The following is a 27404-nucleotide window of genomic DNA, read 5'->3' as shown; positions in this document are numbered from 1 at the left end:
TAAATATACCATTTTTATTGACAACATGTCTTTTAACCCTAATTGTAATGGAAGAAATCCAATAAATGAAACATTTACTGCATAACTTGCCTTATTTTCGGGTGGTGTCTGATTCCTTTCTAGCTGTCTCTAGAAGATGTTTTTAGCCTAATTTGCTCCCTAGAAATTTCACTCACTAGAGTTATACATCTATGACGTTTTATTGCCTGAAGCCAAGTCTGAATAAGAACTTTCTTAAGATATACTTACCCTAATGCCAGTCTACAAGAAGTAGGCTGCCTTAGTTTGATTTATTTGTGCAACATGGATATATGTGCACATATACAGTTGGTCATTGCCTCAGACTGGATCTAATATTCCAAACAGAAACAAATAAACAAAAACAGCAAGTTTAGCCGTGTTCATTTATAAATAGACACTTTTAAACTAATCGCGCTTATATTTGTATTTATATGTCTCTGTTTTCCAAGCCAACCAAAACAGTAGTCCATTACATTTACAAAATACTCTTTCACAGGAAAGACTAGAGTGTATTTGTATATATGCATAAGCTCACAGACAAACACCAGCCACCAGCCAGATGCAGTACACTTCTACTATCTAAGAAATACATGATGGCATTTAAGGAGCTGGAGCACAGAGATCACCGGCTGGGATTGCAGACCATTGGCTTGTATGCTGTACTTTTCCTCCTGTTGCCTTTGGCACCTACTTGTGCAGTCAGTGCTTTGGAGCAAGGATCCTCTTTTTGCTCCGTGATTTTGCTGGGGTATTGGTCCCTAAACATAGTCTGTGAAGGTACAACAATACAGATGATAAAATTATGTGCTTGCACTAATGCAGCTTCCATGAGGGTGGTCTTGTAGGTGAGCTGTGGCTGAGAGCAGATGGTGGTAAGCAATGAACCCAGCAAGATTTAAGCCACGAGCATGCCCTCGGCCAGAAGTGACTGCCCTTTCAACTGACACACAGTAATTAGCTGTGTATGCATTTGTAGTCTGTTGCAATATGAGGTAAAAGGGATTAGTTTTGCAATGGTCTAGGAACATGAACATGCGCCAGCTGCATTCCAGCTGTAAGGGTTCTGGCTGATGGATGGTAGTAGTCAGCACCAGGGGTAGTAACTTCTTAAAACAACCAAGTTTAACAACATGGGATTGTCTGGTCATATCACACAAGCACAGAACCACTTGTATTGGAAGGGACATGAAACCGTCTCTAGTCTCGCCTCCTGCTCAAAGAAGGGTCAGCACCGAATTCAGACCTGCTTGTTTAGGGTTTTGTCCAGTCAGGTTTCAAAAACCTCCAAGGACAGAGATGAGACAAGTAGGAGTTATGACTTTGCATTCGTTCTTGTTGAATTTCATAAGGTTATTGTTGATCCATTCCTCCAGCCTGTCTTGGTCCCTCTGGATGGCAGCCCTGCCCCAGAGCATGTCAGCTGATCCCCCCAATTTGCTGTCATCTGCAAATGTGATGAGACCTCCTCCAGGTTATTGATACAAATGTCAAAGAGGACAGGCCCCTGCAGTGCTCCAACAGCCACTGATACCCAGGGGTTCCACCTGTTAGCCACTATCCATTGAGCCTGGTCCTCCAAACAGTCGTTTATGTGTCAAGTTGTCCACCCATTCAGGCTCTCTTAATTTGGGTGCCAAAGCCTGACCTCCTGAAGGCCGATGTTTGTGCTCCACTACTTATCTTCACTCCAGCCAGGACCATAGTTTCCACTACTTTGTAGTTGTTACTGCCAACAGTGCCAATGATTATCACACTCCTGTCCAATTCTCCTTTGCTTGTGAGTAGGTTGAGTGGACTTCTACACCCCAACCCACTCCCCTTGTCCACACACCATTTGCGTTAAAGAAATTTTCCTCAACACCCTCCAGAGATCTTCTGGGCCTCTTGCAGCCCACTGTCTTGTCCTTCCAGCTGAATTCAGGACCGTTAAAGTCTCCACACAGCATCATGGGCTGTGATCTGGAGACTTCTAATTGCTTAAAGAATTAATTGACTTCCTTGTGCTGAATGAGTGTGGCCTGTAACAAACCCACCACAGCATTACCCTTACTGGTGTCTCCTCTGCCCTTGACCCATGCGTTCCCAAGCAGCCTGTCTCCTGTTCCCATACATTTGTACCACTCCTTCATGGAGAAGGTAACTCCTTGCTTTTATTCCTTTTCTGTGCCTCTTGAAGAACCTATGTCTGTCTACCACAGAGCTGCAGTCCCATCCAGGTCCCAGTTGAGCTGTCTCAGAAGCGAGGCAATGCATTTCCCTGTGCCTCCGTTTTTCTCCCCATCAGTTCTAATAGGCTCCATGTTCCTCAGTACAGCCACTGTTTCTTGCCCCATGTTTTTTTCTATCCCAAATACTTCAGCACAGCCTATGGCCACCATCATAAGGCACCCGTAAGGGTGAATGGAGGCTGACCGAGATAATGCCATTTTCCCTGAGAAAGGAAGTTTTAATTTAGGACAGGAAGTGAAAGGCTGCTGTGTTTCCTGCGAGGCCAGAGTCAAACACCCAGCCCAGGCCTCAGCCAGGTCTGCAGGCTAGCAGCCGCACTTCCACGAGAAGTTCACTCCTCCTGGGAGTGACAGGAGGCACGAATGCAGATTTTCATCCTATACAAAAATAGAGGAACGCACGGTTTATTTTCCCCAGGAAAGCAGTTGTTAACCAACATTTTGCACACAGCCAGCATTATGCCACTACATGTGCAAACAAGCCCCTGCCACATAAAGTTTCCAATCATATTAATTAATAATTGATCGATTAGAGTACAAATAAGTAAAAAAGTTCTCAGGGAAATCCTTTTTAACATTTTCTTAAAATTATCTTAACAGCTTGACCAAGCCATTTCCAATAGATGCATTTACTGCATCCTATTTAAATACTTTACTATTTCCTAGTGAATCCTTTTTCTGATTAATACTTCTTCTTTAAAGGTTGTTTTGGCCTTTCCTTTTCTTCCACCAGCTGCTGAAGCTTATGTCTTCTTTTTTCTCCGTGTCATTTGGCAAAGGCCTCCCGGCTGCATCAAGCAGCTTCAAGTCAGCCCAGGAGTGAGACAGACAGGGTCCTGCTGAAGGAGCAGAGCAGTCTGCCTCTCTTTCTCTCTCTCTGTAAAATATGCTGCCATTTATCAACAGAGGAGTTTTTTTTTTTTTTTTTCCTTGCAACAAGGCATCTGAGCTAGTGCATACCAAAAGAGTGGCACTGGAGACTTTGTGGTTGGCTGTTGTTTCAGGCACATGCAGTCTTTACGTAGCCTGAGGGCATAAATAAGCAGACAGGAGGGAATGGACAGACCTTCCTACAGTACAATTAGGTGACAATGAGCTATCCAAAACAATCAGGATAGCAGGAACATCAAGTGCTCTCCCTAAATCTCAGGGGTGCTTCCAAGATTTGTTGCATCAGAGGCTCTGTCTGCTGCTGGTGTCTCTAGATAGTGCCTCTAGAGAGGCGCATTTGGCAGGCACATGGGTACTTTCTGGGAAAATTATTGCAGCCTGAAGTATTGCAATTAGTGCCAGCAGAGACGTCGTCCGGGCCCCCTGTCCTTGACTAGATCCTTACAAACATGAAGCAGAAAGAGGTGGACCTGCAGGCACTTTGGGAGGCATGTGTAGGAGGAATAAAGTAACAGCAGTAATTCCAAACATCCTTCACCTACTAGACTGGGAAGAGGCCATAGATCTCGGGGCATTTCTCCTTGCCCTCTGCTCTTCAGTCTTTCTTGACTTGCCTTCTCTTTCAAAATGTATGCTTCTGCAAAAGTAAAGCCAGGGAGTTGCTCTCCTCCTCTACCATTTTGGTCTCCGGGACCTGTTAGCTCCTTTCCGTGACCCTAATCCTACAGAGCTTTGTTTTGTCCTGCCCTGAAAGGAGGTTGGAATTTCAAACCAAAGGACAAATAAAAGATTGTTGTCAGCACATATTTCACAGAAAATACACCATGTTTGGATTTCATTTGGTAGATGTAAAAATTAATTGGGTACTTTTTTTTTTCTTTTTCAAATTAGAAAGGGGTGAGGAAGAAGGGTGGCTCCAGCATTAGCAGGCAGAAACACAGTTAATTTTATCTGCTGTTACCTGAGGCACAGGCCTATACACACCCACTCTGTTCACCCGTTTTACAACAACTCGTGGTGGTATGGAGAACCACTGTAACTCTTCAGGCTACAACACCCTTAGGACATCTCCTCCATCTGTGGGAAGACAAACTCTGGCATTCAAGGCATTGTGGTAGAGTTGGCATTTCCACTCCCTGCCTGAGGCACCGTCTTCTCCCTCTCCGCTTTGCCAACCTTCTTAGCTTAGCCTCCTTCTTAAGGAGCAGGGAGCTGAAGCAAAACAGCCAGACAGTAATTTTGCTAGAGTGAGGCAGAAGAGAGCAGAGACCATATAGTAACACCAGCCTCTAGATTCCTTTGGTGGCCTGGACACAAGATACCCATGCCCAGAAGGGCCCAGGAGAACTGTGCAGATTGTTAGCAACATACATGTGCCCTGCAGCTCATTCTCTTTGTTTGTGTGTGCCCAGGCAGGAGCTGAGAGCATACCTAAAATACTACATGCAGCCCATTTTGCATACTTTTCTGTGGCACTATAGGAGCAACATGATTTATGGCTGAACGTTGACTGATGCAGTACTGGACAATTACAGGAAAGTTTGTAAGGCAATGGTGTACAGTCCTGAAAGAATATGAAATTCCTTCCTTCCTCCTGGTTTCAGACCTGAAAAGTGATGAACTCTCACAGCTCCCTTTGGGAGGATAACCAAAAGCCCACAGAATCAAACTGTGAGATGCTCCTGTCTGGACAAATAAGTGCTGTTGTCAATGACCATCAATAGCCAACTCAGAACATCCAGGGAGCTTCCATAGAAACCTGTCTTCTTAGCCTCAGCTACATGACATGCCCTGAAATCTTGTTGCACCAATTAGGTCCTGTGTGCATGAATCTGTTAACGAAATCCATCAGGTTCTTTCTGTGCGCAAAGCTAGATGTTTATATTTGAAAATGTAGGTAATAGGCTCTTTTGGCAGGGACTATCTATTTTTATTAAGTATATGTACAATATTTAGCAGAAAATAGCAACACCAGTTTTAACACAGAATTTTAAAATGTAGTGTTTTTTTTTTTTTTTTTTTTTTTCCTAAGAGCAGATGTTATTTGGATCTGAGCACTACTTTAGTACAAATAAATAAAAGTAGGATTTTTACAAGACCATGGTGATCTTCAGCTCTGAGGTCCTGTATTACAGAGGTCATTGAATTTCAACAAGTGGTTCCTGCCTCTAGCTTGTCATTTCTAGCTGAGCTACAATACTTCATTTAGAAAGACATCTGGCCTCATTTTAAAGACTTCAAGTCAGAAATCCCCTTTCACTGTAGGCAAGTTTTGTACCAGTGGTTGTTCGTTACCCTCCCTGGGAAAAAAATGGCACCACACTCCTATTTCAAATGCATCTTGCTCCATCTCCCACCAAACAATATTATAAAACATTATCACCTCATATTGCCCTTTTATTATCAGTAGCTGCCCTTCCTTTTCATGCAATTCTCTTGCCCATGACTGAGCAGGTCCTCACGTCTTTAAGTTCTCCTCCCTGGTGTCTGTGGGACACAGTATAACAGAGTATAACATGTGAATAACTTATATATAGGTTTATAACGTGCGAATTGCAGGATAAGGCAGTGACAAAGTCTAATGCTGTAGCAGTAACATGTCAGAGAATATTTACCTGGCTTCCAGCTGGCCATCTGAGCCAGCAAATAAAGAGGCCCAAACATCTCCAGACAGTGACTCATCCCAGCTAGCTAAAATATGTCCATTGTGAGATGACTCACCTTGCTGTGGCACTGGTCTTGCTCCATTGACTGCGGAGAGTGCCTGAAGGACTGGCAGAGACTAGGCGCCGAAGTTTTAGATCCCGAAGAGCTGAACCCTGCTTTTGATGAAGTTACTTTGTACAAGGAAAGAAATGTCAGCGGAAAACAGAAACAGCATCTTTGTTTCTTTGCCCTAAATTTATTGTCTGGTGTATTAAGCCAGTTTCTAGTATACTCATGTTTGCATTGCCTAGCTGAAATCTTGACCATAGAGACCATAAAGGATAGACATTTCCTTTTTTTTTTTTTTTTTTTTTTAAACAAAGAAAGCACTCTGATACTCTGACAGAACTGTGGTTGTACAAAAAAGGCCAAGATTCAAGATTGTCACATTTGGGATACACTCATTGGAACTGGCATCAACATTACTGCAAGAGAATATGTGATATTCTAGAATAACTTTGACCAGAACTCTTACAAGTATCTGTAAAATGCTTAACAACACAGAGCACCATTGTTTTGTTTTTCTTTCTGAAAGATATATTGTGCTTGTTTTTCATCAGAGAGATATGTGAAGTTTAACTTTCCCTATTTTTTTGGCTGACAGTCTTACCCCTTTTATCTTGGCTTCTTGAAGAAAGCTGGCTCACCTCATCTCGCTCTAACATTTGTAACCATAGATCAACTTCAGCTGAATATAACAAGAGATTGAGACACCAACAATATTTATGTTCTCCAACTTAATGACTACAAGAGATGTCCAAATCAGCTGAGGAAAGGTCCATACGGAGAGAGCAGTATGGGTGCCAGGCAGTAGAAAGCCTGTGCAGGAAAGGTGTCCCACCTCGAGTCCCACTGCTCACCATGTTGTTTGTTCAGTACTTTTGATAACACCACCACACAGAGATCATACTGTGACTTCTTTTCTCACTCAATGTCAAGTCCTGTTCCTTTTCAACGCAGATCACATTATACCTCTGTTGCTGGTACAGCCACTAATGCACGGAAGAATTGTTATAAAAATATGCATGCTTTTTTGACTTCCTTAAGCTTTTCTTTTGCTCTTAGTTTTATCTTACTTTCATCAGCCGCATTCCTCAAAAATGGAAATGAACATTAGTTCATCAGGCCAACCATCCTCACATAGCCTTAGGTCTGCTGAGCACAGTTTGGGCATCCCTGTGCTGGAGACCATCTTGGTGTCTGTAGCAGTTTGACTTGAGCACTGTAAAAGATTAAAAAAAAAAAAAAAGAAAGTTTAAAGTCCCAATTTAGTCCAAATTGTCACTGTAGACAATGCAGACAAGGAAGTGATACTCAGCATGTTGTAACACACACTTCAGCAAGACTAGCTAGTACATCATAAAGCACCACTTGCCTTATCTACACTGGAACAAGTTGCTCTGAATGCACTAACTATTCTAACAAAAATAGTCCAGACTTATCTCAGAATGTGCCTGGGGAACTCTCACACGTTGTAATGGAAGGGCACTAGGGCTGAAACTTTAACAGTGATTTAATCTCAGACATTTCACAAGGTTATAGTTTAAGAGCAAATAAGCAAAACCAGATGATTTTAACAGTTCCATGAAAAGTAGCTTCCCAATTTGTTCAACTTCTGATCTTCACTTAATGGGCTGTCCTGTTTTTTTTTTTTTTTTTTTTTTTTTTTTTAACTTTCCAGTGGCAATGTAGTCTGCTGTGAAAGATAAGACCTATACTAGCTATGCAAACAAGCAGGGAAGAAATAGCTTTGACTAAAATTTTTGAGCCTTCTTCACATATCATAAACAAATACCAAAAACAAAAACAAAAGAACAAACAAACAAAAAAAAAAAAAAAAAAAGGAAAGAAAGAAGAAGGAACCCACAACATCTTTAATGCACTGATTTTTATATCATCCAAAGAACGGGAAACAAACTTGGTTAGAGTTTGAAAAATCTTGCTACTACTGGAAATACCACATAGGATTCCCCATGAATCCACATCGTAGGCACATGCTCAGTGACTTCATTTGCAAGAATCCCTTCCGATCACTGTATGCCTCCACCCACCGTTCACGCTGACAGATATATGGCATCTCAAGAAGACTGAAGGTTAACAAGTGCGTCTGGAAATGTGGTGTCCCATGCAAAGTTTCTGTCTGTGAGGGCGTTCCTGGGAAGACAATGATTCTCTCTGTCCCTGTGCAAGCACCTTTGTAAAGTCAAGGTATTGCTGACCTAATGGGGAAGGGGTTTGCTGTTTAATTAACATGGAAGGTCTCAGAAAATGTTCTCAGTCACTGACCCAGAGACTCCAGCAGCTTTTTGGCTACCTATATGAATAATACTTTAAGAAAAAATGTTTCACAGATACTAGGTAGCAATCTCTGCACATGGAAATACTAAGGGGGCTATACTTTTCGTAGGCAATTTGTAGGGGTTCATAAATCAAAAAGGACTGAAAAAAAAGTTTAGATCTCATCTGTTCAGGTTAAAAGAACTGCTCAAGTCTGAAGTGTGGGTATGTATTAATATATCATGATGTTGCAACTAAAACATTATACAACAGCACAATATGATATAATAGTTCTATCCATTTAGTCTCATGGGCGTAAAACAATAAAAACATAAGAAATCAAGCCAGACCGAGCTGTTCATTTTAGATCTTGACTTCTGAAAAACACTATTTGCAGTAGATCACTGTTAACCTCTTTATTAATTATACCCTTGGAATCTTTATTCAGAGCTGGAAAATGGCTCCACACACAGACATGACCTAAGAGTAGTAGCAGTGTATGTTGTAGAAAACATTGAAGTCATGCAGGGCATCTTAATATGAATACATGTATCAGAAAATATTGCATAGTTGTAATGTAGTCCCCAAGTGTAAAACACATCCTCCCTCCCCCACTCTCTCCTTCATTCATAGTCTTTCCCTACATTCAATAAAACTAAAAATAAATCTGTTTGTTGCTAGTCCTATATAAGAGGAATCAAATATTTTTTGTGAGGAGGGTAGCATGAGATAATTATTGCATTTTAAGGGAGGAAGATAATAAGATTTTATTTTTTTATCAGAAAAAAAAATATTGGAGGTAGATATCTGTGCAGTTGCTGAGCTTTTGTGTTCTGGGGCTAGGAGACCTGAATATTATTAAGGGATCAGTCGCAAAGTGCATCAATCTGGCATGTACTAGAGCCAGATATCTATTTGCCAGGAACTGGAAAAAAAAATCTCAGCAGGCTCACAGTTGAAGAATGGTGGACATCGCTTTGATTCAAGAAAGCCCTGGCACAGATATCTTCCTGGATATGGATAACATAATGGACTTTGGGGAACATATTAAGTCACCCCCCCGTGACTTGGTAGCAGCTCTGGATGTGAATTATACAACTCTGGATTGAAATGTTAAGGACTTAACAATTTCTGTCTGCAGCATTTCCAACATCTGAGTAAAGTGTTGGGTTACTTTTTTTTTTCTTTTTTTTTTTTCTTTTGGTTTGATGGCCAATTGGGCTATGCTATGTCATTCTTTTTTTAAAAACCTACAAAAGAAAGAAAGTAAAAATTAAAAAGAGGGTGGGGAGAGTGACTGTGAGTGAATGTGCGTGATGCACTGCATTTAATGTTCCTCTAGAACAAAGTCACACTTGAAGGCCTGGCTTCTTTATTTATACTGTTTGTTTACATGATCCAGGAATGCTTGTTTTCAGCATGGCATAATTTTTGCAGTGGCTTCAAATAAAAATATGTATTCAGTAAAAACAGAAAATCAACTGGAAGCTTACCACTGCACTGAGAGGCCCATTCAGACTCGCAGCAGCCCAGCACCCAAAAGCTCATTAGAGATTCATAAGGAGCAAACTACTTGATTGGCTCTGCTCTGACCAAGTTTGGGGTAGTTTTTTCTGGATTTCTTCTAAAAAATACAGGTGTATACAATAAATACACTGTTTTTTTTAATACCTAATACCAGCTGGGCACTGATGCTGAATGACAGGTGTTTGCATTTAGGGGGAGTGAAGACATTCAAGAGTTTTCCTGACCCTATTTATTTTAGTATCAGAATTCTTTTCTTGATGACAGGGCTTGGATTTGATTGTTTGAAGGGGTTCCTTTATATTTCAATCACATGTTCATACTGAACATCATACCTTTACCTCTTCATAAAGCCAAAGCACTTTTATTTTCAGTGTGTGATACGCACAGGGCAACAGAAGGCTATAATACTTTCTATAGTATCTATTATATAAACGAATTTCAACAACTGATAAAGAAAATATAATGAATAATGAAGGATTACAAGCTCCCCATGCTTTGCATAATGTAGAAAACTTCTTTATATTGCTCTGGGTGTACTTTGCCTTCTGTCCCTAGCTTCATGGGCCATTATTTCTTGTTTCAAGAAATAAGAATGTAGAATGTAGACCATCTCTTAGACATAATTGTATCACATATAAAAAAATACACTATTTATGTGAAAAAGTTATATTAGTAGACTACTGATATACTCTACACTTAAACCTTTTGCTTTCTTTTCCTTAACAAAGAAGAAGGCTGCCTGTAGGAGAATTGGGAAGGGAAGGCTTGACGTTGGCTTAAGTTGACATGACACCTCCCAAACAGAACATCTATCCACGCCCAATGGGCTACTGGGTTTTAAAAGCCTTGTGTTTATAGGAATAAACAAAAGTTATCGTTACAGAAGACTTTTAAAAAGAGGTGACTGAGATCTTGGGGAAGATATGTAAAGGATATTCTAAATGATCGGAGCTTCTGCTGGAAAAAAATAAAAATCAAAAAACAAGTAGTTCCAAGAAAGGAATATTTTGTGAAGGGAAAGAAGTAAGACTGGAATTAGGGGTGCAGAGAGTTTGGGAGATGAAATTTTGGCATTTTGCATTTTAGACTGGCCAGCTTCCAGACAGGTGTGATTTACCTGTGGTAACTTCCCATCAGCATCATGGAAAAACCAGTATGGTGTGCAAGCCAAAATAAAGGAACTTATTCTGCATGATCACAGAATGCAACTCAAAATGATAACACAACCAATTGAGGTTCTAACTCACAGGCCATGAGCTCACAAAAGCATTGGACAAGCATCTTCCATCAGTCACTCCTGGCTGCCAGTGTGGGCTGAAAAAAATCAGAGAAGCTTGCCTTTTAAAGAAGTCTCTTGTCTTCTGCCACTGCAACTAGTCTCCCTGAAATGCCTGGTGCATGGGGACGCAAGCATCAGGAGGGACATAATGGTCTTTCATGAGGATTATTTAAGGTTTTCAAGACTAACACTCACAATTTACATGAAGAAAAAAAGAACTATACAATGCAAGCTTATAAATTCTTTTGGGGAAGGGGAAATCTGTTAGCCACTGGAAGTAACTATCTGGCATTTTAAATAGAAGCAGCTTTCTGCCTTGCTCTGTCACAGGGTCACTGAAAGTCAGAATCTGAAAGATCTTATCCAAATAGATTTTCCCCAGCATCCTGGAACCGTGTGGGCCAGTAAGGCTGGTTAGTGAGTCAGATAATCCTGCCCTCTGCACATTATGCAGCTCAAGAGAAGGGCAAGCGTTCCAGTGGGAGGGACACCATCCAGACAGCCTGTGCAGAGGTGTCTTTTCTGGTAATAAGAGTGAATTGGAGAATATAGTGCTGTACCTGTGATAATGAGCCTTTAAGACCATTATAGCTAAACATTCTTCTCAGCCTTCTCAAAACATAACATTTCAGTTTAAGCCAAACAACGCTATTCAGCACAATATGTCTGAGAAAGAAAGCCACATATTCTTCTTGCATTTGTCTTTATGTCTCTTTTTGGCAGATAATTCAATTTTTCATTTGATTTAAGAACATGTTTTGAAAGGGCTGGTCTTTACAATAAAGGAACAAGTCCTGCAAATCTTCACACATGTGATTTTAATAGGTGTAGATGTGTGAATAAGGATTAGAAACACTCAGTCCTTGCTTAGCATTAGTGTGTGGGCTCAAGTTATGTTCTTGCTGTGAATTGGCAATGAGACGCAAAGCCTTTTGCCTCTAGGGCTGTGGTTCAAATGCAGCCTGGGTCATTGGTGGCTCTACATAAAATGAGGGGGCTGTTTCAGTCCAATTTCACCCTCTTCCTGTTAAAAGACAGCAGAGAATTCAAGGTCAGAGTGATCTCAGAGTCTCTCATCTTATTATGAATTGCTATTTTTGTCTTACTATGCTATACTATAGAGCCTAGAGACTTTCACCAGGTGTGGGGTGCCTTATATTAGGTACTGTAAAAGCACATGGAACTCAACTGATTTACAAATAAGAGACAGGACAGCTTATGAATGGAAGAGGAAGGCAAGCATCAAGAAATAAGGGAACTTGCTCATGGGACAGTAGTGATGTCCGGAGCAGAGCCCACATTTCTTGACAACAAGACCATGCATGTCTCCTTCACAGGCAGCTCTGGGTGAAACTGCAACAGGAATCATGTCCTTGGACTTTAGCTTTCCAGCGGGTAGTCTGCATGACTGTCAGCCCAGCAGTTTTTATGGTATTTTTCACTAAGGTGGGGATAATATAAAACAAAGTGTATGACAGATGAAATGCATTAGCCCCAGCAATATTAATGGATGATAATGTATACAGTAGATCATTTTATCACACCATTTACATGTAGGTTTGTTTGGTGTATTATCTTTGACACAGTGGAAGATTCATAGATCAAGAGAATTGGTGTAACCCAATTTCATCTGTTTTGTTGGATCTTCGAACAAAAGTGGATGCATTTTGAGTATACATTAAGCAACTGCTGCATGAAGAACTTCCTTACGACACCTGGCGCCTACTTTTATGGCTTATTTTGTCAGACTGTTTCTTCTATTCAAAGATTAATTTTCCCACTTGCTGAATTTGTTAAATATCTGAACAAACCAAGAGGTTTTCAGATCTGAGTTTTCTCAGATTAAGCATTTCTGCAGCAGAAAAAACACTATTCAGTCAATACAGACAGACTCGTTTGAAATCTAGCATTTGCCCCCCCACAAAAAGGTTAAACTTTCTATATAGAAAAGTCCAAAATTAAATGTGCCCTGGCTTACAAATGTGCCAGCTGTAACTAAATGAGTATTAAGGTCATGCACTTATGAAAATGCTCTTTTATCCTAATTTTAAATGTAAAGAAAATGTTGGCTTATATTTTATATAAATTGAAATCAAGGTATGTGTGGTACTCTAATGCAGGAGAGAGCTCTTGTCACAGGTGTGACACCACATTTTAGGGAGGAAGGCACCATCCCTGCACTAGTTTCCTGGAGGTCAGTCATGTATCAGGTATGTCAGGCCAATGCTCTGCAGGACCCTGACTGGGTATCTCCATTCAGATGCATCCCACTGTCATTTGTAAGGCGTCTGCTGAGCACACCTGCATCCTTATGCTAGTCTCAACCTGTTAATTCACACCATTTTTATCAAAAATGTCATTTTTTTGGCAAATGATAATACAAAGCAAACTTTACTGGGACATTCTACAGGCCTAAACCAGAGGTTAGGTGTTAGCATCCTGAAGGTGTTCCAAAGCTCATGTTGTCTTGAGGGGCACAACTAAAAACTAGCACAACTGCAGGATAAACTGAAGCACAGATCCAAACTGCCATCAGCGAAGCACACAGATTAATATCAAGCTTTGTTCTGGGGGCTTAGTATAAACTCCTGCAAGCTACCTCTCAGTTGGCTAGACCTGATGACATCAAAACAACCTTAAGCCATGACACAACACCCACATGCTTTTTTTAAGTTAATTTTCCAACATATTGGTATTTTTTTTCCTTTCAAGACTTACAGGCCAGTCTGGAGAACCCCAAAGCCTCAAAACTTATTGGGACGAGGCTCTGTCTGTTCCCATGGGGCACTGTGGAGGGCAGTGGGGTAGGAGAGGGAAGATGAGCAGGGTTGGCCATAAGGCTGGGACTCACCGTGGCAGCGGTCTGAGGGATGACTGGCTGCACTCTTGACTTGGCTCTGCCTCAGGGGAACCATAGAGCCAGCATGTGGTTAGGGACAAGCCTCCAAACTTCTCTGAGTTCGCTCACTAAAAATAAATAAATAAACAATAAAAATTAAAAATAAAATAAAGTACAGACAAAAGAATAAACAGGCAAGCCAAATGCGTAAGGAAATCAAAAAGAATACAGAATCTTTTTAAACTTATATCCCTGTTACCTTTATTTCTCCTCAATGAAGTGATATTTCTTGATCCTCAAGATTCCCCTTCCTTAATGAGGTAAAATAGCAGATTATGAAGAGCGCTTTTTAATGAGAATTCAGGGACATTTCTGGGTTGGCTGAGAAGTATGAAAGTATTTAACCTTCGTTCAATGGACTGCCCTTTATTAACATTTTCCTTCTAGTGCCACTCACATAACTGCCCTTTCACAAGCCCCGTCTCAACCATTTGGTACTTATAACTTGGTTTTAGCCAGAGGGTACATTGTAGAATACAAATCAATCATTGGCTTTATTTCTTGTGACTAAAGGATTTCATAGACTGCATCTTTGTGGAAGGAGCTACCTCTAAGAAAATAGAGCTCTGTGATTAAAATGTGCCCATTTTTTTTTGCCTGTTCAGAAGTAAAATGCTAGATGGAGAGTTCAGAAGACCATACAGTGAGTGATATGGCATTGACAGTGCAGCACAACTCAGCTCACAGCTGTGCACATACATGTGTAAACAGCACCATACCTTGCAACCAAACACTGTACCTTGTCAGGGGTGAAACACATCTTTTGGCAATGGTGACATCTTAACATCTTAGCAAGAAAGGCCAAGCAGCAGGACTTCCCCATCAGTTTGTCACAAACCCATCCTTGAAACGTTTTCCTAGAAACAGGAGAGCATCCCTGTCTTGGGTTCCTTTGAGCATCCCTTTCTTGGGTTCATTTTCATCAGTTTCACTGGGTAAGCAGCCAAAGTGCTGCCTAGTGCTGATTCTAGCGGTGCTTTTGTCATGCAGACACTTGCCCACTGGGAAATGGATTGAAACCACCCACATACTTCTAATACGCCATTGTCTGAGCTTCAAGTGCTAATGTTAGTTAATCACACCAAGTCTGGCCTGGCCTGGAATCATGCAGGAACTGTATCCATGCCCCCCACTGTTACCTTGGAGGTGATCTGTCCTACTGCTCAATACACATTTGTAGTACACCATCTTGTGCAGGAGGAATGTACAAAGGAAGCCAGCCACAGCTAGAACAGAGGAGAGCAACACCGTTAATGTTTTAATGAAGGGCATGAAAGCAAACCCTACAAAAAAAGCTGATGGAATTTTGTTATTCACGTGGGACAGCAGACACACATCCCAGAGACTTGGGTTCAGTCACATGTATTAAGCTGGACTCCTGGCTGTGGAAAAAGGCAGAGCAGATACGAGGTGTACCTCAGAGCCCATGCTCTGGAGACCTGGCACTTCCAGACTGTTGTGCAAGGTTTATACCAACACTTTGGACAATAGGACATAAATTCACAGTCACAGTGATGAAAAGTCAGTCTGCAACCTATTGGACATGCACTAAACTCTGTTCCCCAGCCATGGGACACAAAAGAACTTTTTTAAAGAAAAGGCTTTTCTTACAGGACTCTTCCTTTGCCAATCTCCTGCTGCCAACATTCATTAACATCCCAGTGCAGCGTGCAGATGCACTGTACCTGCTACATTTGGATGCACAGCCAGTGCTCACTCTGCTGGGGCCCATCAGAAATGCTCAAAAGCAGCCAAGAAAAAAAAAAAAAAAAAAAAGAGAGAGAGAGAGAGAGAGAAAGAATGTCCATTAGGAGACACAATGTAAGTTACAGACTCTCACAGAGAAGCATCAAGTTTTTAGGTTGAGCCCTTGCATTTCTATCTCAGGTTCAATCCTTGTGTTTCTGCCTCAGGTCTCATTTAAGACATCAGCACAGACAGATTTGCAGCACTTGGCAGGGCAGAAGGAGTCAGTAGATTCCCAAAATCCTTGATGTCAATGTGAGCTTTGCTGCTGGCGCTCATGAAGCCAAGATTTCATTCCACTTTAATATGAACCGAGGTTCATAAGGTAAAGCGCTTGCAAATAAAATCAGTGCATTATCTTCAATTCTTGTGGGTGTTTTAGTGACACATCTCGTGGTCTAAAATCATTATAGCAGAGATACAAGATTTAGGACTTGCAGACTTGAACCAGTGCTGCAGGAACTAAAATGAAATAGTAAGAACTGCTTATGGGAAATCAAGGCAGGTTAACAACAACTGCCTTGGTCAGAAGAAAAGACCCATCTGGAAGAATATCTGAATATCAGCTATTGGAGGTGGAGATAATCTTGCAGTCTCGAATATGAACAGTACTCTGCTAACAGGAATTTTAGCATGACACAAAAAAGCTGGGTTTTGTTTGCCTGTTTGTTTCTTTGCTTATTTTGTTTTTGATAGCTCATTAGAATGTATAATCCAATCTTTGTGTTGTTTGTTGGCTAGTTCTTCTGCCTAAATCCGAGGGTATTATACAATGAGCTAACAGACAACACACACACAGACCACACAAAAACCCACAAAGCAAGTTGGAAGTAAACATATTGAGGAAGAACTGGCCTCACCTCCACCATTCAATCTTCCACTGCTATACCTCCAATGATACAAAGAGAGACAATAGCTCTCAGGACCAGCAGAACACTTCGCACAAACAACTTTGAGATTTTTTTTTCCACTTAATGTCTCTCTCACTTTAGCAGTAAAAAGAAAGGATGGCTCACTTTTGCCATTCCTATATGACATTATTTTACAGTTCGCAGCTAGCTGCATACAGGCTATAGGAGATGCATGAGGAGCTGTTCATTACCACAATGCAAAAGTTTAAGTAATCACAACTTAAAAAATGTCTTGGTCCAGGTTTCATTAGTCTGGGAGTTCAAATTCCCCTAAAAACACCTTGTTGAAGCAGACAGCTTGCCTCCTATAGCACCTCAGCTCTTCCTTAGTACAAAGAATCTTACAGGGAATGATTAAATGCGGGAGGAATTTTCAGCTAAGAAAAGAGCTGGCAAAGGAGGGATATTAGAGTAGAATATGAAATCATGAACGGCACAGGGAAAGTGAGTAAAGAATGACTGTGTCTTTTGCTGCCTTTAGTTCATCCATGGGAGGAAGCAATCAAGTGGCACATTCAAAACAAATGGCAAGTGTTTGGTAGTACTCTTTCACAGACTTGGTCATGTTGTGAAACTCCTTGCCACAGGATTTTGTGAATGCCAGAAGTTTACACAGATTAATAAAGAGATAAAATAAAATAAAATAAAATAAAATAAAATAAAATAAAATAAAATAAAATAAAATAAAATAAAATAAAATAAAATAAAATAAAATAAAATAATAAAATAATAAAGTAAAGTAAAGTAAAGTAAAGTAAAGTAAAGTAAAGTAAAGTAAAGGAAGTAGTAGTAAACATTGGTGCACCACCTCTAGCTTGGGAAGACGTGAGTCACAGTTTGCTGGAAACAACAGGAAGGAATTGCTGGAAGGAAAAAAAAAAAAACTTGGGATATATCAATGCCATGATATATTTACCCTGTTCTTGTGCCCTTATCTGGGCACCTGGTAGAACAAGAACATAGACCTTTGATCTGACCCAGCTAGGCTGGTCTCGTGTTTGCATCTCCGCATTGTTTGCACTTACCTGCAGACTGCTATTGAACTTACACACAACTCTCTCCTCGATGTTCTTTAAGAACTTTGTATTATCATGAACTTCTACTTAGCAGTTTGTGTGGATTTTTTTGAACCTTGGGAGAAGCTCTAAGTTATAACATTTGATGAGGAATACAGCTTATAAGACATAGAGTCTGCAGTGCAGTCAAGTAGGCTTAGATCTCGTATGTGTGTGTGTATGTGCGTGAGAGAGAAAATGTGCATGTGAAAGTAACTTTGTGTATAAAACAGATATTTTCCATGACATACGTTGATGAATTGAATTCCGTTAATTTATAAACTATATTCAGAACTGGTAGAATTTTGCAGCGTTTCATGGCCAAATTCTGTGAAAGGGCTGGGAAAAATCTGTTCCAATTTATTCTACACTCTGCAGTGATTTTTCTAACTAACTGTGTGTGAATTATTATATTTCGATCTGTATATAGAGCACTGAGCACTTTGGCCCCCGCCCAGCAAAGCAGCTAAAGGAAATGTCCTGCTGAATTCACAAAGACTGTTTGCATTCTTAAAAGTTAAGCATGTGCTTAAGGGCTTTGCTAGATCATAACCAAAGATCTCAGGAGCGGTTGGCAAGACTGATACCACAGAGAATAGAAGAAGAGGAAAACAGCAAGAAAGATGTCAATAGATATATTGACATGAATTTGGAATGGTGCTTAGCATTTGAGTGCATTAAGAAAAGAGAGATCTAAAAAGCCCAAGAAATGCATTTGAGAGACTGCACTGACTTTTAAAAAAATACTGCTTTCTAACAGTCACATATCAAACGCTGACTTTCAAAGAAGAGAAGCATTACAACGTATGCTACAGCATTCTCATCACATTATTTTGCTGTGTGTAACAATGCAGCAATTTTTAGCACACAAAATGCCAATCTTATTCTGGCTCTTGGGTGCACATAGATTACACAGCCACAGTGTGGCTGAGGTGGGCAGGCACCTCTGGAGGTTGTCTAATTCAGCCCCACCACCTCAGAGCAGTATCAGCTGCAGTGGGCTGCCCATGGAGTTAGATATTTCTGAGGATGAAGACACCACAATCTCTCTTGACAACCTCTCCCAATATTTGAGCATCCTATCCTCAACTTCTCCCCCTTTCAGTGCTACAAAGCTTTTGCTGGTGATCTCATGATGCTTAGACCTTCTTCCTATGCATGTACTCTACTTTACAACAACAACTAGATCCTAAAAATTCAGGAGGATTAGACACATAAGTGAAAAATAGACACTAGCAGAAGTACTTTCAGGACTTCAGTTGGCAAATCCAAGAAAATTGTCAAGTTGTAGCATAAAGAAAACAAATCAGGCAATATTTTACTGTAGGATTCAAAATGTCATTACACGGATATCACAATATGTATGTACATTTTTCCCCTTTGAAATGTAGGGGATTATGCTCTTTAATCCTCTAGCGGGTTTGAATTTTTTCAGTTTTAGGTGTTGTACTTTAGGACTTTTCAGGACTCACTCGCATTTTGGTCCCCTTAAATTCAGCTGCATTTTCTCACTGATTTCCATCACAGCCAAAATTTCACTTTCTTTTCATAAGTACAAAGCTCCAATGCTGATGAAGTATTCAGGAATTAGATTGAACCCATAGTGAATAGCAAACACAGGAAGGCAAAGGTGCACGATAAAATGATTAATCTGTGGCTTTGCAATTACTACACAGATAGTACTTTGATATGTGCAGTATTTTTAGCAACTTAGTATCCATGTGTGTAATATACAATTTTTTACTTAGCAGCTTATCTTCCAAAACTGTATTGTATTTTTCAATGAGTCAGCTGGTTATAGTGTCCTGCAATTTGTGAAGCAAATGAATTTATGTATTATGACACGAAATGTACTTCATTCATCGATGTGACTCAGTTTATTTACGACAATACTTCACAGAAGATGAGTGAATATTCTATAATACATTTCAAGAGGTCAATGTAGTCTCAACAATAGTGTCTTCACTGTGCATAGACCAGTAAATCTTTGCTGAGGAGAGAGGTGGCTGGGGTTTGTATGCTCGACATGACCCGCACAGATTAGCAAAGTGCAAAGGTTCCAGTGAATGTATATGTACAAACACACATCTGCAGCGACCTTTGGGGCATGCTTAAAGCTCATCTGCTTCCCTCAAGGATTTGAAAAGATGGGGAGGAGGATTAAAATAGTGGTAAACTGATGGAAAAAGAAGACTCAACTTCTAATTTGCTGGTCTTGTTCGTAAGACAGGAGTTGCTTTTGTTTAGCTAGAATGAAGTCGCTGTGGGGTGTTCGCATCTTTCATTAAAATAAGGCATCTAGAAAGTAAATGGAAAAATCATTCTTTTGGTTCTGTGTGAATTTAAAGATACAAAACAATTGATCTGCCCTCAAGTCCACAGCTACCGAGAGAAGGGAAACAAAATAGTGTCTGTATTGTACATAAGTGGCTACAATATGATTTTAAAGTGGAATTAGGCCAACTTGACTTGACACCTTCCTTCTTTCTCTAGCAGTTCCTCTCTTTCTCTGAAATCTTTTCAAAAGATTTCAAGCACCCATAATCTATACCATCTTTTCAGAGTGGTCCAGGTGCTACCAAAGGCACTGCAGCCACCCCTCTCAGTAGCTGGTTTGTGAGGGTTTGGGAGCCCATTCAGCTGCAGATGGTGTGCTGGGAGCATCCTGTGGCTTTTGGTTGGATGGATGAGCTGATCTTGCAGGGTTTCCCTCACACCACCTCTCCTTCCTGTGCACTACGTCCTTTGTGTCAGGCTCAGCACTACTTTGAAATAGTCCACCACAGCATTGAAAACCCAACTGGTGAAAAAATGTGAATAGTTTTCTAGTGGTTCAGTGAGCTGAACTGTCTGAGTGAAGAGTGAGAAGGGGCCAGGGGTGGGGAGAGGGGAGAGAAAGGAGAAAGAAGCAACCCACGATGTTAGAGCCACTTTCTCTTGAAGTCTTATCCTAAGGAAGAAACTCTAGGTAAGCATACCTTCAGGCAATGAAACTCAGGTCTGCTTTTCTCAAGTGCTCAATGCTTCTGCTAACTCCCATGGTGACACCTTAACAGTCAGATTCTCAAAAGGACTTAGTTTTCAGCAAGAACCCAGGGTGCTGAGGCCTTTAAAATTTCTCCTCTCTTCCTTTGTTGCCTACTTGGGAAATGAGCTTTTTGTAAAATTCCAGCTTTACTCAATAAGTAAAGCTTCCTAGTTAAGTGCACTAGCTAGGGGAAAAGCGCAGATCTTTCAGATATTCACCTAGTATTTGCTAGAGCAGGCCAGGCTGATTATAAAGTGTTTCTGTATGAAAGAGGCCATTGCTTGTAATTCCCTCCAAAGCTGATGCACAGAGTGGGGCATGAAATACCACGAGCTGATGGGTCAGCCTCCAGACCACTGCCAGGATGTGCACCTCTTCTCTGAAAAGCATTTCTTACTCAGTTTGGACATCAGTGTTCCAGGCTAGGCAGAGCTCCTTAAAAACATATTCTGAATCTTGATAAAATTACAAGCACCATGTCTGATCCCAAGAAGATGTAAAGACACTCTGTCCAAGGACTCCAGGAAATGATGCAACCTGCAAACCATTTTACTACCTGTGTGCTTTAGCCTTGGATACTGGCAAGGTACTCAGCTCTGCTTTACGGACACCCCATTAATCTTATCTCATTGTAAAACAGTGTTTCTTTAGGGAGGAGAAAGCGTCTCAACCCTGAAAGGTTTAAATAAGATTCCCTGAGGATTTATATGCTCTGGGAAGTTGTACCGGTTCTAACTAAACCGATTAAAGGGAAATGGGTGCAACCGCCTCGGGGTTCGGCACACCACTCTTGCTGGTATAGCTGCAGCTCATGAAAGCTTTGCCATCCCACCTCCACTCACAACAGTTGGCAGAAAGGGAAGTGTGCCAGGGCCTCGGCCGCTCGGGTTTACAGTCTGGCATGTTATCACAAACCACTGAGAAAGGTACTGGAATATAAATTGGCGTGCCTAGAGGTAGGACGGGGACTCTGTCACGCAAGCTCTGTGACATCCACTGACAAAACCTCCACAAGCCAGGAGACAGGGAGCTGTTGCAGAGCAGTTTAACTGAGCAGAGAGCATCCTTAGGGGTAGCCATGCTCCAGGGGTGACAAGTCTGCCCTGGCAGGGCGGGGGCTTCGGGGTGCCTGCAGCCCCCAAACACCCCCTCCCTTCCACACTGCCACCTTGAGCCCATTCCAACATTTTCTCCACTCCATTTACTCCTACATGTGAAGGGGTGCCTGGAGAGGCGAGTGCCCTTGTATAAAAAAGCAAGGAAGCTGTTGAACCCAGTGTGTTGAGGCCCAGCCTGCAGTGCCAGCCTCTCAGTGGTGCCATGGTGGTGTGGCCCTCCTGCCAGCTCCTTTGCGGCCCTTGCCTCCCTTTTCTGCCTCCCCCCGCACTGGGTGCCCTCCTTATCCTTGCTCATTAACACTTGCTGACTTGGTAATGAGCATCAAACTGCAATTTAGAGCAGACAAAAGGAGTGTAAGGGAGAGTGGGAGGAGCAGGACAGGGAAGAGAAAGCACAGCTCAGCAGGCCTCTCAGGCCCTAAAGCTGCCCCTTGGCCAGCTGATGGCTGCGCTCTGAGCTTCCCAAGCAGCCCCTAGCCAGGGAGGCTGCCTGCTGGCTGATCCTCCCAACCTCACCCTGGGGGTGAAGAGCAGAGTCTGTCCCCCCATCACGTCTAGTTTTGACCTAGCAAGTCTCAGCCATGGGGCTGGTTTCCCAAGTGGTGGGGACAGGTCAGTGGGATGCACCGCACCCACTGATTTTGCATGAAAACAGTGTTGTGAAATTGCCCCCCAAATGTGATCCAATTCCTCTTTATGGCCTCAGGCTGATGCTCACTGGGCCATAAATTTCTCGCAGCCTTTCTGTGTCAGACCAGCCTAACCCATGGGCATGCTGGAGCCTGCTTCGGGCAGGAGGGGGGTGTCTTCATTCCAGGCATTGCAGATCAGCACAGCTCCCCGTTATCTGAACTTGCTGCTTCCTTCCTATTGTTAATTTGTTCCTTCCTGTAGCTGATTTGTACCTCAACTTTCCTGCTATCTTTAATGCTAAGTCATTGTGTTTTGTGTTACAGAACGATGTTTAAAGACCAGTTCCTGGACTGGCATTAGCCAGAGAATATCCAAATGGATAATTCTCTCTTTGGTCTTTCCTTCAATGGTCTAGGTTTAAAAAATAAGCTCATTATTTTTTTTTTTTTTACTTGGAAATTGTGGAGGATAATACAGTATGGTCACAGCACTCATGGATGGATATCCCTGTCTAGGGAAAAGACAGACGAAGGGAAGACTTCTGATCTTGACTTTCCATTGAGAAAGATTCAGCAAAAACACATGATTAGAGCACTTATCTGGAGAAGAAGTTTTGACCTACAGTTAGGAATATTTTTGATGTATTATTTCAATATAGTTAACCAAGGCTAAACTGTGTCAAGAAAGTGGAACAAAAAAGGGAAGTGTAAAATGGGAACGAAGGCAACTTACAGAGCATGTCAGGGGAGCAGGCTGAGGTGAACCCTTAGCAGGTGAGCCCTGACTTTGTCCAGGCCATTACTACACCAGTAACTTAATCAGGGAACAGAACACAAAAATCTTACAGTGGGTCCTTTATGGGAAGGTGTGAGCGAGACAGAATACCATTTTCTGAACACATCAATTGCTGTGAACCTGTGTGGTCTTAAACTCATTTATATGGAGCACTGCAAGCAGCATAACCTGAATTAATACTATGAGACAGAAACGAAGCCACTAATGGACAAAAGGAAGCATGAGTCTAATGGTTCAAACACAGGGCTGGAGAGTCAGGAGACCAGAGCAGTTTTACTTGATTTAGCTACTGACTCATCTTGAGAGACTGTGAGGAATTCACTTGCATCAAAACTGTTGCTGCTTTCGGCTTGGGGTCCATTTTCTTGAAGTTATGGCCTTGTTGAGCACTCTGATCTGAACTGCTGTGTGCCTTGGCTGCCTCATCTGGAGGCATTCATTCATTCATGCCAGCACAGCCCTATGAACTTCTCAGGGAAAGGGCATGATACTGTAATTTAAATAATTTACTTTAAGTTTTGGCTCAAGGGACTGCATGACCATTAAGTAATGGCTTTGTAATGTAGCAAGCCTTTCCTGTCCTTCCCTGTGATGGATCCTGTGTTTAACACTTCACCTGGCAAAGTGTAGAACAATTTACCCCCATTTTCCTTGACAAGGCAAATCTTCTACTAGCCACACCATAGACAGGCTGGGTGTTCTGACAGAGATGGCCCTACAAGGGCTGTACAAAGGATGAGTCAAGACAAGCTTGGCTAATCCTGAGAGACTCCATCATGCAATTCTTCTGCGGTATCCAGGTATTGCTACTGGTAGCCGGGCTGGGGCTCCAGTCTGTGGATCAGGGCTTCTGTTGCAATAAGCACAAGCTTACAAATAGTCATACGTAAAAAGCTTAATTACAAACAAACTGTAAGCTTGTGCAAACTGGTTTTCAGGTAATGCTCTTAAGAGCCATTGGATTTCCTGGGGTAAATTGTGTGGATTTGAATTTCCAGCTTCAAAAAAGGCTGTGTTTAGGGACATGTTTGGGGCTTGTTGAGTTGTCATGGGTGCCACTGAGGAAGACCTCTTGGTTTGCCTTAAAAAGAGGGGGTTTATACAGACATACAGCTTATATATCTGTAGGGGGTGGGGGTTAAAGGAAAACAAACAAACAGACAAAAAACAAGTCTGCATTTGTGGTTAACCATTTACTATTAGGTGTAAGGGTAAAAAAAAAGATCTTGTAAGGCCAAAGATGCCTACTGAAAAGTTTCCTGTGAGGCAGGTTTGCAAGTATGTGTTGATGACAGCAACCAGAAGGGCTGCAACCACCGTGTCCTTCCTGTGTCACATCCAGTGATGGGCACCGTCTGGGATGTGCTATGGGGGGAATTAATCCACACCATGGCTGCACGCAGCCCCAGATTGTGCCTTTCTTCACAGCACTGGGTGTCAATTCCTGCCAGGGAGAGTACTGGGCAAGGTGTGTCCTATCTCAGGCATGATCTGGCATGGCACTGCCTATACCTTTCTTTAAACAAAGCTCTCACCAACATCAATAAAAGTTTGATTCCAGAGGAAGCTGAATTTCTAGCTAGTTAATCTGATCCAAGCCTTCCTACACGAAACACAAGGGACTGATGCAGTCTCTCCACCTTGGGAATCGCATCTCCTCACACCATGGCTCAGGTTGCCCCAAGGTCTACTGTGGAAAAGCTGAGCAAGTCTGAGCCATTTCACAATGTTGGTGAAGTTTCACAGCCTCAAGCAGTCATTATTGCACTGGGTCGTACCCCTGAGGTAAATTATTAATAATAATAATATGTTATTTTTGTTAAACCTGACATCTCCTTTCATCTCAGCCCCATGCTTATCAAGAGCTCTGCAACAACAAAAAAGGAAAGTTTTATTTCCACATTTCCATCCCTTCGTCTCATCACGCCGCGTCTGCTTTGGGGAGTGAAGAGTAATCTGTGGAAAGCTTTCATGCTCTCAAACCTACCAAAACATGCAATATTAATTGGGATTATTAATTGTATTTACTGCACTAGCAAGTCTAACCTTGTTAAAGGCCAGTGCGAAGATGTGGGATCATTTCTGTCATTTGGAACATCCTGCATGCTACCTCCTCTCAGAAATCAAAAGGAAAATTACCTCACTTTTATTAATCATCCTTTTTCTTACAAGATTTTGCCTTTTGTTTAGCTGCACTTCACAAGGAGAAGGTGTGTTTTCTGTGCTGCTTTGAGATCTTGGCAGTTAATGGAACTCTTTGATTTTTAAATAAGAGTTATTCCTCTGAGTGTACAGTATAAACCTAACAGGCAAGGGACTGTGCCTTTAAGTTCATCAGTTTTCCCAGTGCTGTACTGGAAGGATTGGACTGAAACTTTAAACATTTCTAGCCATACCTAGCATATGTATAATTTATAAGCCACACACCGTTTGCTGTCAAATAGGCGATTGATCTGACTCGGATCTCGTTAATTATCCTCCACATACATTATACGTTAACAGATCTTCAGTATACTGTGTATCAATATTAATAAGATTATAAAACACTATTGATAATTAGGAAGAGAAAGAGACCAGGCCTTTGATTCACTCTGTTACTAACGCCCCTGCATCTCTAGATTAAAAAGAGACCACTTTTCGTTTAATAATATCAGATCAGTACATCCATCTTCTAAAATGCTTTATTAAGAGAAAGCTAAGATTTGCATCCCTATGCAAGGGGCTATTTGAAATTGATTATGGAGGCATCATTGATGTGTGAGAAATTTGTTTCTCTGTCTTGTCTAAAGGGGGGCCTAATAGGTGGGAGGGATTTAAGGTGGAGCACTGCACTCTTGGATCTTTGATCAGGAGATTTCTATTTTTCTTTGTCAGGCTATATTTGGTAAGCCAGATTGTTTTGTTTCAGGGGAAATTAAATGGGATGTCATATTACTTCCTTTTAAAAATAACAACATCCAATAACAACAACATTATCACACTCCAAAAGAGAACAGTGGAATTAAATACCAATATTTATATTTAAATTATGATGGCCCAATTAATATTTTTCATTACTTTTTACAGTTTTTCTTTCTTTTTTTTTTTTTTTCCCCGACCTGCCTTTTATGTTTCCATTAAGCTCGTAAATTCATTTGTAACAAGCAAACCAGCACTACGAGCTGCTAGCGAGGTCTCCAGAACACTTCACATCCAAATCCAATCAATCAGGCAAACTTTCCTTTCCTATACCTTTCATACAAAAGAGGAGGGGAAATCACTGAAGGATGATAGGGAGAAATAGGCACAGAATAAAATCAAGTTGCCACCTGACTGGTCCTCCGTTGGTATGCTATATAACACTATTCTGGCTTGGAGATCACCTCCATCAAACCCAGGCATTCTTTCTATCACCTAAGAAAAATGATTCAACGTTCAGGCATGAGACGTACCTCAGCCTCGCTGCCAATGTCCACTGATCATGCAGAAGCTTGATTGTGGTCTTCAGTAAACGTCAGAGCAGCTCTTCCTCTGGGCTGACCCGCACTGTGCAAACATGGCCAGATTAAAAGTCCTCAGGCTCCCTGGTTGCAGATCCCATCGCAGCTCCACTGGGGTGGCCAGTGTTAGGAGACCTAATTCCAGATACCACTGATATTTTAAGTATCATTTCCCGTAATCCCACTGAGATCAGATTTCTCAACTATTGGGCTCAGGACACCAGCAGCTCCTGCACTGGTCCGTGTGCCACCGCAGAGTCAGCTCCCCAGAACAGTAGGCTGAGGTGGAAGGTATTCAGTGCTTGGTGGCAAAGGGAAACTGAGGAAAAAGTTTGGACAGGGTTTTTACTCAGGTAGATTCACACATGTATTTTTCTGCAAGATAGTCTGACAGATTTTCATTCCTCATGGTAATTCTACTAAAAGTCTAAATAAAAAACATTAATTTCTGGCTTCCAGGAAATCTGCCCTATATATAAACTGCCTATTCCCTAGAGCTCTGTGATTTTCAATCAGGGTTCGCAGAACTGTGGTAGAACTGAGAGGTCCCAGGCTGCCTTTTCCAGCCTTGGGAAAGTCCCTTCATCTGCCCTGGCCATTCGTTGTGCCACTGAACAGTCACAAGGGCTACTTAGATGCCACTGCAGGGTGCAGGACAAGCAACCAAATGACCTCATATGCTGTTGGGAGCTCCTTGGCACCCACTCCAGCAGAAGCCAGGCCACTGAACAAGGTGATAACATTTAAACTGCTGTTTACCAAGTCTCATTTAGTCTGAAACCAGCTTTTGGGTAGGGAAAACCAAGAGGTG

The 27404-nt window shown here is 41.6% G+C and overlaps 1 long non-coding RNA gene across 1 annotated transcript; it reads right to left on the bottom strand.

The window, feature by feature from the left end:
* LOC106015385 (uncharacterized) lies at positions 1-27404 on the bottom strand. The gene is made up of 4 exons (XR_003498122.3): positions 26546-27404; positions 14968-15054; positions 13781-13896; positions 1-7068 (listed from the first exon to the last, which is right to left on the bottom strand). It is a non-coding gene; the product is annotated as an uncharacterized lncRNA (long non-coding RNA).

Source organism: Anas platyrhynchos, chromosome 6 (assembly GCF_047663525.1).
Source record: "Anas platyrhynchos isolate ZD024472 breed Pekin duck chromosome 6, IASCAAS_PekinDuck_T2T, whole genome shotgun sequence".
NCBI classification, from domain to species: Eukaryota; Metazoa; Chordata; class Aves; order Anseriformes; family Anatidae; genus Anas; species Anas platyrhynchos.
Note: the sequence above shows the minus strand (reverse complement) of the source record. Positions and strands in the feature narration are given on the sequence as shown.